Source organism: Corapipo altera, unplaced genomic scaffold (assembly GCF_003945725.1).
Source record: "Corapipo altera isolate COAL_440 unplaced genomic scaffold, ASM394572v1 255, whole genome shotgun sequence".
NCBI lineage: Eukaryota > Metazoa > Chordata > Aves > Passeriformes > Pipridae > Corapipo > Corapipo altera.
This window is the reverse complement of record NW_020884929.1, coordinates 2,738,375-2,744,374: the sequence shown is the minus strand read 5'-3', so window position 1 is coordinate 2,744,374 and position 6,000 is coordinate 2,738,375.

Sequence of the window (6,000 nt, the reverse complement as noted above, 5' to 3'; positions counted from 1 at the left end):
ATTCTTGCCATACAGGTAGAAGACATGAAAAAATGTGTAATAAAACCTCTTCTACATGACGCCCCCAACTTTTTCCCCCCCCCAAGAAAGAAGAGTATAAATACACTGAACAGCCTAATGCCAACTTACCAGCTGTCATCATATACCACAACTCTAATATTAGCACCCACATAACACTGACATGATGTGCAAAGTTCTGATCTTTAGCTGTATTTCAGCTGTAATTCTCATGACTGCAGCTTATGGAGCACCTCTTATGGCTGAAGATTGTAAAGCACATCTATCAACTGCTGAGAAAGTGGGCCTTCTTAAAGCTTTAATAAGTGATTTAGAACTTCTGAAAGACATGGACGATGTAAGTGGGGATTTTCTTTTATCTGAAGATTCTTTCCTATTTATTTTTTCCTATGTAATTTTGTTTTTCAGAAAAACTAATTTTTTCTCCCTCTTCTCCACAGATGGATCATCTTGACTTTTACACACCAAACGACAAGCAGGTGAGTTGAAATTTTCTGTTCTCAGAAGGATCTCTAGGGTATGGCTACTTTAAAATGATACATTATTGAGTTAGATCGAAATAAGTTGCTCAGCAGATAGTCAGATATAAAAGAAAAATCCAGGCAGTTTGAAGTCAATGTAGGGAGTGCAGTTTCTTAAAGAAACTTCCGCTTTTCATTTTTATTTTTGAACATTAACAGGCTGATACGCAATATTATCTCATTGTTTTGTGCAACGTAACACAGAATGAGTGCTCCCTATTCATCCTGCTTAGTACATGGCTGAATTCACAGGAAAAACGTGTTTTATAGATTATTTAAAGCTGTATAAGACTTGCAAGAGGCAATACTGTTGTATTAATTCTAGTACGAGAAGAATTCTGAGAATGAAATCAGACTTAGAAATGGATTAAATAAACCAGTGTCCATATGAAAATGCCCATAGTTTATCCAAACTAGATCCAGAGCCACCAGCAGGTTCTGTTTAAGACATTTCATGTCTTCTATATCCCTCCAGTGATGAAACTCAGTTATGCTCTACTTAATTCTTTTCAGGAACAAAACTTTATCAAGCCCTTCTGGACACATAAAAGTGATATATCATATTTTATGGGACTGAGTTACTACCTGAGACTTAGTTCCATAAGAATACCATTGTGGTCACTTCTTTGTGAAACACTGCACATCAGAGAGCAGACAGTGTTCTAAGTGCGGCTTTACTTCAGACAGGCTGCTGATTGTACTGCTTTTCGTTCACTATGCAAATAGGCCAGTGAACAAGAGCATCAATTATTTAGAATTGGGAAGTAGTTAAAATCTTTACAGAAATTATCTGTTAACTACTTTGAACCTCCAGATAATTTTTTAATTCAGAAGGATTCTCACTTAACAGCAATTTTGTTTCAGTGGAGATCTTTAGTCAGATCCTGCAACCACTTCCTTATCTGCATCACTTTTCTCTCATGCCAGCAACATGAGAGAACTGGCAACATGACATAACTATCTCAGAGCTCCAGTGCTTCAATGCAAATGCTTGAGTCTGATTACTAATACACTGTCACTGAGTGCCTGAAACAGCTTGTAAAAGTGATGTGTAGAGTTATTTACCCTGTTCAAAAGCCGGGTCTGATGCAGATATTAGACAGAGTAACCAAACTGCACTAATTGGAAATGCCTCTAAGAAAGGCCACCTGTTTGCTAAGACAAGATTTCCAGATGACAACCAGGAGTGAAACTCAGTTTAGGAACAAATATTACAGCTTTTTGTTCCCAAGAGATATTCCAACTCCTCAAGTGTCCTGTAAGGATTACTCACTTTTCAAGAGCTACAACAATCTACCACAGAACTAAGGTCACATGTAACATCTCATAACTTTAAGGGGAACACGCTGTAGAAAACAAACAGCTCATTTCCTGGTACGAGGAAAAAAAATAACGGGTAATTGGGATTTTTCAAATGGCAATAGTTCCACACATAACAATTTTGCTGACTGTTTTAGGAGTGTGGCCAGACAACTCTACGCTGTTACCAGAGAGAACTGACACTCCTGGAAAAGGAAACTGAAGGCCAGAACCGCATACATCTTCAAAATATCCAAAAGAATCTCAGGTGTCTTGAGGTAGGCAACGGTCTTAAATTGATGCATTATAGTTAAAATCAGCTAGCAAGAGTTATCACCAACAAACAGAAATATCTGTATTGCAGGCAAATACTTCCTCAGGAACTGGATGCAAGAAGTGTGAAGCTCATGACAAGACAAAGTTTCCTGCATTTCACCAAGAACTGCTCACCGTTCTGCAATCTATGCTAAAAGCAATCTTATAACCATTTTTATTTTTACTGCTACGTTATTTATTTGAATATTTAATTATGACTAATTTATATATTTTGCCCTGGGGCATACAACTGGCTTGCTGTCCATTTTGGGACCACTGTATGTTCTTAGTGTGGATGATAAGACAGTCTGTTCTAAGACCGTGCTTGATCCTTTCTGTAAGCCCTACGGGCTCAAAATGTCCTTTGGAAAACTTGTCAATAAACTGAGAAGCAACTATTTATTGAAAAAACTACTGAAAGTTTTTTGTGGATTATATTTAATAAATTTCAATAACATAAAAAATGTCTTGAGTCTTCTTTGTTAAACGATACAGTCTTTTTTTCACTAGTGACTTACTACTCTACGTTTTTTAACACACTAAAAAACCCCAATGAAGTGTTTAGCAGCGTATCAAGTGTACAGATACCAAACTCAAAGCAAGACCCCTGCAGATATCCTTTTTAAAGCAACATAAAATACCAGTTTATGCTGGCATACCAGCACAAAGCGTAGAAGTAACAGCATCAAGTTGCTTTCCCCCCAAAAATCACCAAAACCCTGTTTTCTGTGAGCTGTACTCCTCAGCTACACAAGCTTTCTGCAGGACACGTTTCTCATTGGCGTAAGCAAAACACGTACTTCTCAAAAATCTTCAGAGACAGGAAAACATCACAAAAACAGTAAAACAACTGAAATAACTGTGCAGGTAACTGAGGTCCCAGAACACTTAGATACCCAATTCTTTCCAGTTACAACTGATGTAAAATCGATGACTAAAGCGATAACTCCATGTGAACGCGGTACTGCTTTAGGTATTGCCAGAAACCTTTCTGTGGAAACTCAGAAATGTGCTTACTTCAAACGCAGATGCAGTCAGTTATGTGACATTGTAGCTTTACGCAGAAAGAAACAAGTAAGAGCGTGTTTTACAATGCAAAAGCCACAACTCAGCGCTAACAAGGCAGGCTACAATCGATGAAAGTAAGCCTACTACTAGTTATCAGCCTATCGTTTAGTCTTTGATGTGTTTTCCTGGTGGGTGCGGTATGGAGTACTTACACTTCAAACCAGACTAACAGTGGAAAGAACATCAGTTTCCTCGCCTGCTGCAAAGAGAAAATAGGCGTTAATGACAGCTTTCTGCCAAAACTGGGAAAATACTTACAGCACTGCTGTCTGTTGCTCTACTTTTCCTCTCTTCCCACAGCGAAGGAGTGCTCTGTCCCCACCCACAGGGACTCAGGAAAGCAAAATACTGTCAGTCACCTCAGCCACAAACAGAGAAGCTCCACCCTCTTCTCAAATCAGATGACAGGAATAACAGAAATACCTGAATACAGTATGACACACAAGACAGGCAACAAGTGTCTTCATAATAATTCTACCTTGTCAATCTTTGTAGAACAACCCTTCTCTTTACATACATTCCTTCTTACTCGATAAATTGTTAAAAGCAGACTGCAAAAATAATGAAATTTTAAACAAAGTGAGACTATAAGTACTGAGCCTCTGAAATAAAGAGAAATTAGTCTTCAAAACATCTGTAAGAATGTAAATATTGCATGAACATGAACTGTATGAACGCTACTGAATTCTGGCTACCACTGCCACCTGTGGAGTTCAGTGTGCAGAACCTTGGAAGACATCCCACACCTAAGTGACCACAACAATAAAACTGAGTGAGGTCGAGATTGCCTAGCACTGGCACTAACCTGCAGAGTCAAATCCAGACAATCCCTTGAACACAGTTGCCAGCCTCCCCATCAGGTCTGTGCCTGAAAGATTTAGTGGGAACCTGATCCAAAGGGTGCTGACTCGCACTCTATTGTTCAGTATTAGGGAGAGAATGGGAACAGAACTGTAGTTCAACAGTATACTGAAAATATATACGTTTTGGCATTTGGTCTGCATGAACTTCTTTGGAGTTGGGATACGATATTTGAGACAGCTGCAGACTTACAGTCATGGAAAAGGGAGGCTGTGGCTGTCCTGGTCCTAGTTCTGGGGACTGACACATCACTTTTCCTCAGTAGCCACACTCTGCTGTGAATTTTCAAGACATTTTCAGGTTGGCTTGCTCCCCAGGTAGCAACTCCAAAAAGTGCTTCAAGACATCACTGCTGATGTATACAGCTAACTGAACTGTGAGGAAGATGCTTGTGATACACATGGTTGTAGTTGCTTTTGTCTGTCAAATTTACACCTAAATTAGAGGCAGGTTCACATACTTTAATAGTATTTCCATGATCAGCTCGTGTATGGCCCAAACTGTAAAAGATGTCTTTAGAGAAAAAGGATATTAAAAGCATCTGAAAATGCCTAACAAGGTGAACTTTAGCACACATACCTTTACCCTGGAAGTTGTAAAAAAACCTCAGTAGAACCCCTTAAAATACTTACAACAATTGGTTTCCTGAGCTTTTTTCCTCCTGCTTGATTCCCCAACTCTAGTATCACACAAAAATGTATGACATGCGTGTGACATGAAAGGTGTCACGTATGTGGCATGTGACATACATGGGACATGACATCCATGTGACATTTATATGACATGCATCTGACAAGCGACGGTGTGAAGCCTGAGATGTGGCGTGACATTACACACGTGACACCTGTGTGACATGACACGACGTGACATGAGATGTGGCAAGATCTCTGTGACCTGTGTGACATGCCAGATTTGCCAAAGACGTCAGATTCAGCAAGTATGGCATGTTAGAGCTATGCTGCATGTATGTCAGACCTGACGTGTGCCCTGCCTGTGGCCAGGGCAGGGTTAACTTTCGCAGTAGCCAAGAGGGGACACAGCTAGGACACAGAGTTTGGTTATTTTATACCACTTCACATTCCCAGGGGCAGGGAAAAAGGTGACTCCAGGGAGAAGGGGTTCCCTCCAGTCAAGAAAACACGGCAGAGGGAGCTGTCCAGTGCTACCTATTAGCGTGGGGTTTTTCCCTTGTGTGAATAATTTCTTTTCTTGTACCCACTGTCATCAGCATTGGTGCTGTTTCTGTTCCTTTTCTTACCTCATTGCTGTTTCCGACAAATAGTTCTTACCTCAAACCATAATCTTTTGTGCTTCCAATTCTCCTCTCCATCCCCCCGGCAGCAGGAAGGGGAAAATGGGAGAGAGAGAGCAGGGTATGGTTTGGAGTCTCAGGGGGGACACTGAATAGGGGAGCAGTGTTCCTAAACCATGCCAAGGTGTGTCACTTAAGACGTGAGTTACGTACAGTCAAGTACAGGTGCAGCAGGTGTGTCTGTACGTGTGTGTGCATACAGAAAGGACACACAAGTGCCCACCACCACCCCACCCTTCCCCATACACATGCATGTGTGCACGTGCTGTCACCCCTGGACCTCAGTTCTTCTCAGGCAGGGAGAGAATGAGCTCAGCCCCAGTGGCTGCCGGGGCTGTTCGTGCTGACAGACCTGTGTAAGCACCATCTGTGTGATGCACACCTGCTCTGTGTGCAGGTACCCGCCAGGAATCCATCCTCAGCCTCATTACCAGAACTGCAGCACTCCTGCTCCTTCTATCTCAAGCTTGCAGGATCACACTCTTTGGAATTACTGAAGCAGCTGAGGAAAACCTGGATACAAGACCTACATGCTTCCATTTACTAGCTCAGCACATTCCACATATGCCTTTACTTAACCGAAGAACGATCCAGATCCATGCTGGT